Consider the following 12,463-nt stretch of genomic DNA (forward strand, 5'->3'; position numbering starts at 1 on the left):
ATGAGCCAAGGGATGGAACTACTCTCTTGAGAGACAGGCTGAGAGAGCTGGGGCTGGAGAAGAGAAGGCTCTGAGATGATCCGATAGTAGCCTTCCGATACCTATAGGAGGGAGGCTATAGGAAAGAAGGGGACAGACTCTTTAACAGGGTCTGTTGTGATAGGACAGGGAGAAATTATTTCCAAATAAAAGAGGGTAGATTCAGATTGGATATAAGGAAAAAGTTTTTGTTGTGTTTGTTTTTTTTTTTACCATAAGGGTAGTAAGGGGCTGGAACAAGTTGCCCAGAGTGCTGGTGGAAGTCCTGTCCCTGGAAATATTCAGTCAGGTTGGACAGGGCTCTGAGCAACCCAATCTAGCTGTGCAGGGGAGTTGGAACAGATGACCTTTAAAGGTCTCTTCCCACTCAAATCATTCTATGACTCTGTGATGCAACAAGATTTCCACAGCAGCCTAAAAACAATGCTAATTTATTTAAGTTTTGGAAAACAAACAAACAAACAAAAAAAAACAACAAAAAACAAAAAACAAAAACCACCTCTTGAAGCACAGTAAATGGAACATGAAGCAGTAATGGAGCACTTTGCTTTGTGACATGCCATCTTAAGTAGGGAGCAATGTAACCACATGAAGAGCATTACACGTCAGGTTGGGGCAGGGGATGTTTCCCTTCTGTCCTGGAGCTGGTCCATATAACCACAGCACTGGATGGACTGCAAAAAAGAGCACAGCTAGGCAGCTGGGATCTCATCAGTAACTCAGCTCATTAGCGGTGTGTGGTGACTTGAACTGCCATTTACCTCAGTAGACTTAGAGGAGTGAATTGGTGCCTTTTCTGATTTTTCTTTCAAACATTGCTGCTGCTCTGTGTAAATACTTCTGCACAGGCAATTAAAAGATCAAAGACAGGAGCAGGAGTTAGAGAGACAACACAGTGTGTTAATTAGGTTTTTTGCAAGTAATTGACCCAGTCATGCAAATGGGTATCTGGGATTTGTTACAGCTGTTGCTGTTTTATCTGAAAGTTTTTTCATTGAATTAACTTAAGGTTTTGTTTTGTTTTGTTTTGTTTTGTTTTTTTTTACCAGACATGAAGGCTTTCAATAACAAAAAGTTTTGATCTTTTAGGTTTTGAGGGTGGAAAACAGGACTCACTTCTTGACTGCATCTAAAATTCACTCTAAAAACAGTCTAAACTGAAATAATACTAATGTTGTTCCACAGAATGAGAAGAATGAGCATATGAATAAGTATAAAAGTTATTTCTTGAAACTAGATCTGTACCATTAAAGCATTTGTGTATCTGCTGCATTCCCATCCCTTCTTCTCTCACAGCTTCTGGAGGCTGCTGAGTAGCACTGGAGAGGTGACTGGCAGAGGAACATGCCAGAAGTCTAACAGAAGTTTCACTGGAACATCAAGCGAGATGTCTGACCAAAGAGAATTCTGATTAACGTTCACAAAAGACCGTCAGAGAAACTGCGCAGAAAAAGAACGCTGAACATCAAGTTTCACCATCAAACAGCAGGAGGTGCTGTGTTCACTCCGTAGTGGGCTCTCTGCTTCAGCATGGGAGTAGCTCTACCCTGTGGGTGAGCTGAGGCATCTGTATCTGTAAATAATCACAGAAGAAAGTTTAGACAGCGCTGAAACATGCCGAAATGAAGGGTTGAGAGGAGGTGCTGGAGGGGGAGGGAAGACGTTTGTCCTGTGCTTTGTTTCCCTAATTTATTCTCCTAGCTGGGGCTTTGTTGGTTAAGTCTTGTTCCCTAACTAATGTCTTAAAGCCTGCAGGGGCACTGCGTGTTTAAGCATTCTGTAAATCTAGATTTGGATGTATGTGGCCTTCTTCCACAGGTGTACAGGATTTACTTCAGCAACAGAAAATCTGTCTCTTACCCAAGCACTTCTTCCCTGTCATGCCACAAAATCCCACCTCCTTTATCTGGAGGCCATTAATTCCCACCACGCCTGGAGACGTGTGACTTGTGGCCTGGCAATAAGGCTCTATCATCTGTAAAGGGACCCAGCTTTGTGTTAGCCGGGAGTGTGAGCAGAGAGGCTGGAGCATTAACAAGCAGAATTAGTGGGTTTGCCAGCAGCTATTTAGATGAGATTAAAGAAGGTGTTAGGAGAGATTAGGTGTGGATGGGTTTGGAGATAGTGATAGGGGTCAGTGGGGACATTAGGGAGCATACAGGGACGGCACCCGTGGAATCCCCTGGATGAGAACAAGGTCTGTATCGGTGACGGTGGAGGTGGGAATGCAGGGCATGAAGTGACCGTGTCCTGCAGGATCTGTGTGAAAATTTCTATACGCTGCTGTCCTAGCCCATGAATGGCTAGTCCAACCCTAGAAGTCATCTTTTCTCTGCTGCTCTTCCATCTCTTGTCTGAGAGGCTACTAAAAGTGCCCACCCCCCCAACTTTCTTTTTTCTACAGTTAAAAAGTTCATGCTTTCTGCCTCTGAATCCTCCCTCTCTACCCCTCCCCTCACTTTTAAGCACTCCCAATGATTACAATAACAGGATACACAAAAGAGTGAAACAGAAACCCTCTAAGTTCTCAGCTTTGCAGTCGTTTTTAACAGTTGTGACTCTGCCCAAGTCATACGCGTATATTTTTCAGAAAATGCAGATGATGCAGAAAACACCTGCAAGGCTAGCGAGTATCTTCACAGAATGACGGCACGACTGAGGCAGGAGGGGCCCGCTGGGTCTCTCCGTTCTTAGCCCTCGTTACTCTACAGCCCCCTGCTGGCAGCGCCGCTCTCAGCATGACCCCCCTTCCCTCCCCCCCCCGCCCGAATCTCGGGCAGTGAGTAGACGATATACTGAGGAGGCGCGGAGCAGCGGAACGAGCGGAGCCAAGCGGGTGGAGGCGGCAGGAGGCCGCCAGGTGGCGGCATTGCACCGCCCGGGGAGCCCCGGCGAGGTTCCCTGGCCTTATTTCCGTAAAGCCGGTTTGTCCTATCTAAACGTCGCTCGTATTACCTGTCCAACGAGCTGTTGGCAATGAGTATTTTATGAGGCTGCGTACCCTGTCCTTTTCCTCCCATCTCGGCTTGGTTGCCTGCATTTTTCACCAAAGGGATTCAGCACATAATCTCTGCAAAGAAACAATTATCTGGGTGTGGATTTACACCGCATAGAATCACTGAATTATTAAGGTTGGAAAAGACCACTAAGATCATCTAGTCCAACCACCAACCCACCACCACCATTAGGCTACCTCAAGTCTCAAGGTCTTCAAGGTCACAGCTTGCTGTGACAGGCCACAGACCAAAAATGTGAAAGTCTGATTTAGAAATTCCAACCTTGGAAAAGATAAATGATTTGAGGGAGAAAAATCCCAGAGCAAAACAAAAGATTATGTAATGTTTATAAATACGTTGAGGGTGAGTGTTATGGGAATGGAGCCAGGCTCTTCTCAGTGTCATCCAATGATAGGACAAGGGGGAATGGGTGCAAGCTTGAACACAGGAGGTTCCACATAAATATGAGAAAAATGTTCTTCGTGGTGAGGATGACAGAACACTGGAAGGGGCTGCCCAGAGAGGTTATTGAGTCTCCTTCTCTGGAGACATTCAAAACCCACCTGGATGCATTCCTGCGTGACCTAATTTAGGTGTTCCCGCTAAAGCAGAGGGATTGGACTAGATAATCCTTCATGGTCTCTTGCAATCACTGGCATTCTGTGATTCTATGATTAAAGAAAAGGAAAGCCACATTAACCACTTGCTAAAACCTCCCAACATATTGATAAAAGAAAGGAGTACTTGGTACACATTTTATGAGCAGCTGGGTTTTCCTTCTTCCAGATGTAGAGGTGGTGTACGAGACGCAAAATATTTACAATCAAAAGCTAAAGGGCAGTTTGCTACCCAAACTGTTTTGCAGGCAATTGTAGTTGAGACAAAACACATCACTAGATATGGCTGCATGTTGGGCTTTCTTCTTCTGCATTTCTGGACCACTTCTCAGGGTAACTGTAAAACAACCCTCTTCAACAAAGAGGGTTGTGAGGATTTTCATGCTAGAGCTAGGGATATCCCTGCTGGGATATCCAAACATTTTTATGAAGCTCTTGTTCATATAAATACCAAGTGATGTTCAGAAATTCCTTTTCAACTTCAGCCACTCTCTGTTTTTGTTTTTAAACAGCTTCCGCTCTCCTAATTAGGACCAGAGGGAATGGTTTCAAGCTACGGCAGGAGAGATTCAAGCTGGACATTAGGAAGTATTACTTCTCAGAAGGGGTGGTGAGGCACTGGAATGGACTGCCCAGGGAGATGGTGGAGTCACTGACCCTGGGGGTGTTCAAGGAATGACTGGATGTTGTGTTGAGGGACATGGTTTAGTGGGAGCTATTGGTAATAGGTGAATGGTTGGACTGGATAATCTTTTAGGTCTTTTCCAACCTTGGTGATTCTATGATTCTATGAATTGACTGTCCCTTTCTCATTGCTTTATTCTGCTACTTCTGTGGTGTTTGTTCTCAGTGCCTACTGAAATTGTTGGACTTGAATCATTCAGCAGGGTCATTTCCGAGACTGAGTTCAAATATCTTTAACTAATCAAGTCCTGGGCAGTAATTTCCCAGAAATGGTGCTGAAAACATTGGTCTCAGACAGCAACAGCAGTAAGGCTTTGCAGCTAGACTGACCCAGAATGCTCACAGAGCACACTCAGTGTGTCTGTACCCAGTTCAGAGAGGATAACACTCCGTGCACTGGAAATAAAGACCATATTTGTGGAACAATTATTAATCCCATCTTCTATCTATCTGTGCCTTCCTTGAAGTTCGTGACCTGGAAGCCTAACAGAGACCTGCAAGGCTGGATATCTGGCCTTGGTGGCCACACTGCAATGCCTCTCTGGGGAAGATCCAAGCACCAAAACTGGCTTTCAGCATATATTGAGCTGTCTCAGTTTCATACTTAATAAACAGTAAGTAACCAATATCAGCCTTGTTGACAGCCCTCTCCTTAATGAAAGTTGCATATATTCACTAGCTTGCTATTGAGAGGTTAGCAAAGATTTATGCTTTTCTTCAAGCACACTGTAGAATTTCCTCTGTATTCACATAATCAGTAGCCCATAAAACCTTAAGGGGAATTTTTATCCCAGAGACTCATTTCTGTCCCTACTAGGGGACCCAAGAGAACATAATGGAGCTGTGTCAGGAAAGGCTCATGTTGGGAAAGTTTCCTCCTCAAGAAGGTAGTTGGGCACTGGAACAGGTTCCCCAGGCCAGTGGTCACAGCTCCAAGCTGCTGCAGTTCAAGCAGCATTTGAGCAATGCTTTCAAATGTGTGAGGAATGCTTTCAAATATAGGATTTGTATTTTGTGTGGTTCTATGTGGAGTCAGAATTTAGACTTGATGATCCTTGTGGGTCACTTCCAATGTGGAATATTCTATGATTCTGTGTTTCCGTGCTTTAGTAATAAAGCTTTAAGCGAGCTTTCATGAAGAAAGACACATTTTTAACCAGGAAGCGTCTCCTAAAATATTTGGAGAAGGAAAAAAAATGGAAATCTTTCAAGTGACTTTCAATTGAGCTTTTAAAGGAATTTAAAGGATGCAACAGATAGATCATAAATTTGGTTTCTGACTAAGTACTGGATAGAAACTTCAGATTACATGTCATTCTGCTTGCAAATTTATCCACTGTTGGATGTGACCAAAGTTACTTGGAGATATGCCTCTTTCTCCTTCTCCATGGGCACAGCAACTGCGCAACCTGTGGGAAAACAAAAGAAAGCAGAAAAATTTGCCATTGCATTGCTATATGGAAAAAATACCAGTAGGATCACTGCAATCACACAAAGTCAGGAATTTCCTTTGAAGTTCTCTGCAGTCAGGTAATGTAAACATCAAGGTTTTACTGGAATTTCTCTCTCACAATACTTCACATTCTGGCTATGGTCCCTGGATGAAGTCACCAGTGTTTGGTACCACATTAGTCCTTAGGCAGTTAATGGCATTCATTTTTACCAGACCATTTTCAGTCACACTATACTTTAAGAAAAAAACATGAGCAGTTTTAGTTACCTTGTTAGATAAGTTAAGTAGCCTATAAAGCTAAGTTTTACTGGCAGCATTAAGGAGCAGTGCATCTTTAACAGTCGCACAGTATTGCAGGTGTAACTGTTTCTCTGAGCATTAGGACATTTATTACTTCCAGGTCTATGAACATCTATTTCTTCAGCTAATGGAAGCCCTACTATATTCCTTTTTGCAAAAGCAGCCCTACTTTTTCCTTCTGTTCTCTATGTTCCCCCATGACATGTGTTCAAATTAAATGGTGTTGTATACCTAAGCATTTCTTTTTCCAAGACAAGCCTTATGGATTCCCAAGTGTTAATGATCTTCAGGGAGAAAAACAACAAAAATGCCTTTCAGTCCATATGTTTGGCAATAGTAATAATAACTGGGGAATCACCTGATGCTATTTCTTGTGCTGCTCTGTTAAAGGAGCGTGTTTCTCTGCTGTCACCCAAATCATGAGGTTTTTCCCATGTCATAGCATTAAAGGCTTGGAACTGATCAATGAAGAGAGTACAGGGTGATCAAGAGCACTGTGAACAAACAGCACAATCCCTGACCAAATATCTCTCAGCTCCCTAATTGCAAGGAAACCACCACATGCTGGTGGCATTGCAGAATACTTTGACCTATAAAACCTATTCTGCGGCCTTCACTAAAGATACCTTTATGACATCTTGCTAACAAACCAAAGCACAGGTAACACAAATTATTCCCACTGTGCTGAGTGATACCCAAATGCACTGTGAACTCAACCCTATTTTTCTACCTAAAGCATCTGTGCCATCCCATGCCTGTAGGGTTTGGGACACCAACTTCTGTAGTCACAATTTAATGCTGCTGAACACTACACTGTCAAGATGCTCTGGTTTGACACTTTAGAAGGGCTTTGCGTAACATTTCACAACTACAATTTAATCTTCTCATGTGTCTGTGGTTTAGGATTTCTCACCTCATGCACAGATAAAGAATTCCAGCAGCTGCTATCCTTCCTCTCTGAAACCAAGGAATTAAACTATATTCCTCTTGTTCTCACCTGCAAGCGTTAGAACACAGATGGCTGTTAATATTTAACTGTACCTTAATCTTTTGCTCATGAAAAATATTTACACATCTCATATTAGGGTAAGAGATACTTCAGGCAGTCAGGATTTGGATATTGTCCTGTATTCTTGTGTTTACACATCTCATCTGGTTTCAGAAGCCTTCTCAGTCCCTGCTGTGCATTGTATCCTGATGTTCTAAAATTGAAAGTGTCTGGTAGACTCTGTCTACTATATTCATGCACCTAGAAACAGACAAGTTTCTTGGAGGTGATGCAAGTCCACTTTGTGAATTTTCATAGGAGATGTAGGCAATTGTTGCCTACAGAAAAACCTCAGCTGGAGCCTGTCCAGCTGTGCAGTCCAGTGTTGGGGTTTACCTGCTGGCAACTACAGCAGTCTAAGTCCTGCCATACTCACAGATATTTTTCCTATCTAACAGTCTTGCCATTTCTTTTCAGCACTGTTAAAAATTATTATTTCAATGTGGACACAAATTAAAAATTCCAAAATGGTGACTGATTCTGAGCAGCTGATTTGTCATTTCTCCAAGGCCTTTATTTTCAGAGGGTGCCTGGTCAACCTTTTATGACTCTTAGATCACATTAAAATGTCACAAGCTAGATAAAATACATACTTTTATAATGCCCACTTCTAAATGGCATTACTGGCAGAGCCAGAAATGAGATGAAGAGATTCTATTATCAGAAACATTTAGGTTGCATCAAAAGAAATGTTCAGCATAAGGCTTTTGTAAATGCATGGCTAGGGAGCTTTCTGGTCTCTAGCCCTCAAAGAGAAATGGGAAGGTGAATTCTTTTTAACAGAAATATACATATGTATACATATGTGGACAAAACTGTGCAAGCTTGTTATAACTCAGGAAGCATGACTGGACAAGAGTGAGATTTCTTAGTCATCCACATCCAAATGTGGTGGGGTTTGGATCTGATTTCAAAAGCAGACAGATAAGTCTCTACTTAAATATTTTTTGAAGTTATGTTGAAACCTCATAACTACTGAGTCTCCTGTGTGCTTTCCATACAGTTTTGACAAAGATCTATCAATTCCAGACAAATGAAGCTCTCTCAAAGTCTGTGAAATAGACAGCTGCACAGACTGTTCACATACCCCAGCTCAGGGAAAGACAACAGTGGAAGCTCCTGTGTTAATGGACCCTGGGGAATCCACTTAGGAGAAAAATTACTCCACAAGCTGTCATTCAGGGAAATACTTACTTCTTTCATACACCAGTCATAAGATATCAATTATGAAGACAATTACAGTAGCATTGTGCTTTCAGAACAAATTTTAAGTTATGTTTTTACAGTACCTCAATTGTTTCAGACATTTTTCCACCAACAAGAGGCCCTTAGACAACTTCTGAGTTCTTCTGCTGGCCTCTGCTTGTAAGGGATGTTATTTTCTTCTCAAGAGTAATGTAGCAAACTTTCCTGACACTGTGAAAGTCACAAAAATGCAGATTTCAGGTCTTTAAAACATGCTAGATGGATGAAACAGACTTATCAAATGTCTCTCTTGCCATTTCCAGAGGTTCTCAGCTTCTACTAGAAATAGTACAAGTGCACTGATCTGTTTATTGACTAAATTCCTGCCAATTTTTTTGCCCCTCAACTCTTTCTGTCCTGATATACATCACTGACTTAGGCACACAATTCTCACTAACTGCAGAGTAGTATCCTTCATCCTTATCACTGACAGCTCTCTTCCCACTTGCATTTACCAATCTAGTTTCTTGGGTTTTCAAAATCAAAACAAAACAAAACCCACAAAACAAAACAAAACAAAACAAAAACCATCTTTCACTGCATCTTGGTGAGACTCATAGACAAGGGCTGGAAACAAGGACCGTTCCCAGAGGATAGCTCAATGGTGTCAAAATGAAATAAATGATTTCAAGTTTTGTCTGGGAAATACATTCAGCTGGAAGATTTACCATTTATTGAATCTTTAGAACATGTTAAAAATTAAAGATTGTGATAAATATTCAAAAGAGAAAAAAATGATTCTAAGTATCACGTGTTATTTCAATATACAGTGCTAAGAAGCAGAAGAGGTGTTCATATGTGGAAAATTCTTAATTAATATTCCAGTAAGTATTCTCTGGCTACTCCCTCTCGTCCCTTTCACTTACTGTGTAAGATTTTATTCTGTGAGTCATAAATCCTCAATCCACACAGGAAAATGCCTGTTATAGGGGTAGGGTAATAGGGTAATAGTTTCTCATAATAATTGTGATGGGCACTATCAGCCTATCTACCAATGGGAAACTTACCTCTTATTTGAAATGGATATTCATTAAGCAATAATTATTTTTTTAAGAAAAAACAAAAACCAGATTCTCAGTCTCAGCAGCTGAGCACATTAATTATCACCAATATTCTTAAGTAATCAAAGCATTATTTCACCTTCAGAGAAGATTCTCTAAAAAACAAAAGAATATAGTTCTCAAATATCAGAATTATTTTATATTAATAAAACTTGTAAATAACTTCTCTGTTTGTCAAGTGATGAGGAAATCCTATTTTAACTGCTGAAAAAAGGACTGAACTCCACTGGAACTCTGCATTTCCCCTTTTGACTTTCTGTGCTAGCAGGGATGCAGTTCATTTTGATATAAAATGACAACAGTAGGTGAAGGATAGAAGTAGGGGCTCTTCATTCTGTTTCTGGTTTACTTCCTTTCTGTTCCTTTGTAAAACAGCAGACACCTGTCTGGTGATCAGAATTGCTACCTGCTGCTGGTTTCTTTTAAACTGCCTTTTATTACCTCTCTTCCAGCTTCACAGCCCAACATTGAGGTTTCTGTGACAGAAAACTGCAGGTTCCAGAAAGAAAACCAAGGTCACAAACATGAACCTGGGACTGTCAGAGCAGGCTATCAGAGATGGGATAGGTGGGAGGCTGAACTGCAGCTGTCAGAGCCAGGAGAGAGCTGTGCTTCTCTTCTCACTCCTGAGCCACTTGAACACCCTTTGTAGGAATCAGAGACAATTGCAACTTCAGACATCTTTGTCTGGGATGGTATGGTAAGTGCCCTGAAAAAAAAAAAAACAACAAAAAAAAAAGAAAAGAAAAGAAAAGAAAAAAACAAAAAACAGAAAGAGAAGAAATAGACTTGAAAAGGAAGGTAAGAAAGATACTCAAGAATCATAGGAGAGCTTTTTCTCCTTGCAAGACAGTCAACATTTGAACCGACTTGCCATATAAACTGAGGAGAATCTAAACTGAGTGATGACTTCGTGAAAAGTCTGTAGTCCCACACTGTTTGTAATACCTAAAAATGAAATTGAGGCCTGTCATTCAAACCTACTGCTATAGTCTTCTAAAATCACAGCTTTTCATCTTTGAGAAATCCATTCTTGTGTTTTTCTTCCTTTTCTGAAGGGAGGAAAATAGCGGCATTTGCAGTACATTCAGCCAGTACTTCAAGAAATATTATTATTATTGCCATTACAAGGTGGAAATCTATGTTTAAACACAGATTGTGAGCAGCATATCTCTGCTTTCTCAGTCAAGCTGCTCAGTGAGTAGTGAACTGAAGAGTTCACATCTGATTGCGCACATCCATTTCCCCAAGGATATCCCATCCTTTGTCCCGCCTCCGCTGGGAGTTACTCAGACTGATGTATGGCCACGTGAGTAGGGCTGACTGCAGTACTCTGTTTTTGCCATCTTACACAACTGCTCTGTGATCCTTCCATTTGCTTATGAGCCAAGTGGAAGACTTTCAGATGAAAGACGTCTGGGAGAGGGAGAGCCCAGGGACCCCAAGGCAGTGCAAGCTTAAGTTAGAACTGTGCTGCAGTGCTATCCTGAATCCCACATTTTACACACTTCTGCAAAAGCATAGGAGTAAGTTTATGTTTATTTTGTAGATCAGACATAGGCTGCCAGTCAGAGGCTGGGCAAACTGCTCTGTTTGGAGTGTTGACCAAAGAATGCTGCAACTTGGAAGGGTCAGGATATACTTAACTGATGACTGCACCAAGCAATAGGAAATATCTGAGCACTGAAAATGCTTTTTTACTCCTAAACCCAACACACTCTCCTGATCAATGTGTACAACCCAAAACTCCTCCTTGTCTCAGGCATCAGAATGATCCTCTCAAGAGCAGAAGGCAAGCTCGTAGTTGGTGCCACACAGTTTTCAGACTATCTCCAGCCTGCTGCAACACTTGTATAGAGCAGACTTATGACTACTGTGGATCAGCAAGATGAGGAACAAGGCCAAGGCATGCTGCCACACAAGCACCTCAACACCATCATACAGACTCCTGCATTTTCAGATATTTTCTGGTCAGAGCATGTATGGGGAAAGCAGTTTGTTTGCTCTTAATCCCACCTGTAGGATTTCTGTTTCTCTTGTCTGAGGAAACTTTATAATATCACTTCCTCTGGATTAGATGAAGCACAATAGAAGAATAAGGAATTCAACTGAATGACATTTTCTCTGCTGTATTCAAAATAATTTACTCATTCAGGGAGAAAAATAGACAAAGATCATCTGCATTACTGATTTGGAGTGGCATCTTGCTCATGTCTCACAGGCTGAAGAGGATCTTGGATGATGCTATTCAGACAGAGGCTTCCTTATCCTGCTGCCAAGGCACTGGATTGTCTGCAAGTATTTGAGGATACTCTAGCAGTGTTACTGATCTAGGATGCTCAGAGCTGGTAAGGCCCAAATCACTATGCAGAAAACACGCGCAGTAAGGATAAGCAAAGGAAAATTAAAATTTAAGGTGTGCACAGCTCAGGGGGTGGTGTTCATATACAATTTAATTTCAGGGGGGACCAGCTGATGTGAGAGCTGTGCTTAGAAAAGCCATGCTCTTTGAGAACTTCAACTATCACCTCATGCACTCTCAAAAATGTAAATACTGATACATTTATTTGCATTTGGACTGAACTGAACTGCAGGGAGGGCTGCTGCAGGCAGCAAATGAGCCAGCTATGAGAACAATGTCAGACAATGAATTTCATAGAATCATAGAATCATCATAGTACTGTTGGAGTTGGAAGGAATCCTAAAAGGTCATCTACTTCAACTCTTCTAAAATGAATAAGGACACCTACAGTTACATCAAGTTGCTCAGAGCCCCATCCATCCTGACTTTGAGTATCTCCAGGAATTGGTCTTCCATCACCTCTCTGGGCATCCTGTTCCAGTGCCTCAACACCATTATTGTAAAAAAACTTCTTCATTATCATAGAATGGATTGGGTTGGAAGGGACTTAAAGGATCATCAAGTTCTAAATCCCCTGCCACAGAAAGGATTGCCAGGCTCTAGATCAAGTACTAGGTCAAACTGTCTAGGGCTCCATTCAACCAGGTCTTAAACATCT

At 41.6% G+C, this 12,463-nt stretch overlaps 1 protein-coding gene across 1 annotated transcript in view; it reads right to left on the reverse strand.

Moving 5' to 3' along the window:
* Positions 1 to 689: 689 nt before the first annotated feature.
* Positions 690 to 12,463, reverse strand: part of AKAIN1 (A-kinase anchor inhibitor 1) — a 42,165-nt gene continuing 30,391 nt past the window's right edge. The window contains exons 3-8 of the mRNA XM_072330484.1: positions 8,427 to 8,553; positions 7,003 to 7,086; positions 5,646 to 5,745; positions 3,599 to 3,703; positions 2,995 to 3,109; positions 690 to 1,612 (exon numbers count right to left, since the gene is read on the reverse strand). The gene's annotated coding sequence lies outside the window, so the exon portion shown is untranslated. The remainder of the gene's footprint in view (positions 1,613 to 2,994; positions 3,110 to 3,598; positions 3,704 to 5,645; positions 5,746 to 7,002; positions 7,087 to 8,426; positions 8,554 to 12,463) is intronic.

Source organism: Excalfactoria chinensis, chromosome 2, assembly GCF_039878825.1.
Source record: "Excalfactoria chinensis isolate bCotChi1 chromosome 2, bCotChi1.hap2, whole genome shotgun sequence".
NCBI classification, from domain to species: domain Eukaryota; kingdom Metazoa; phylum Chordata; class Aves; order Galliformes; family Phasianidae; genus Excalfactoria; species Excalfactoria chinensis.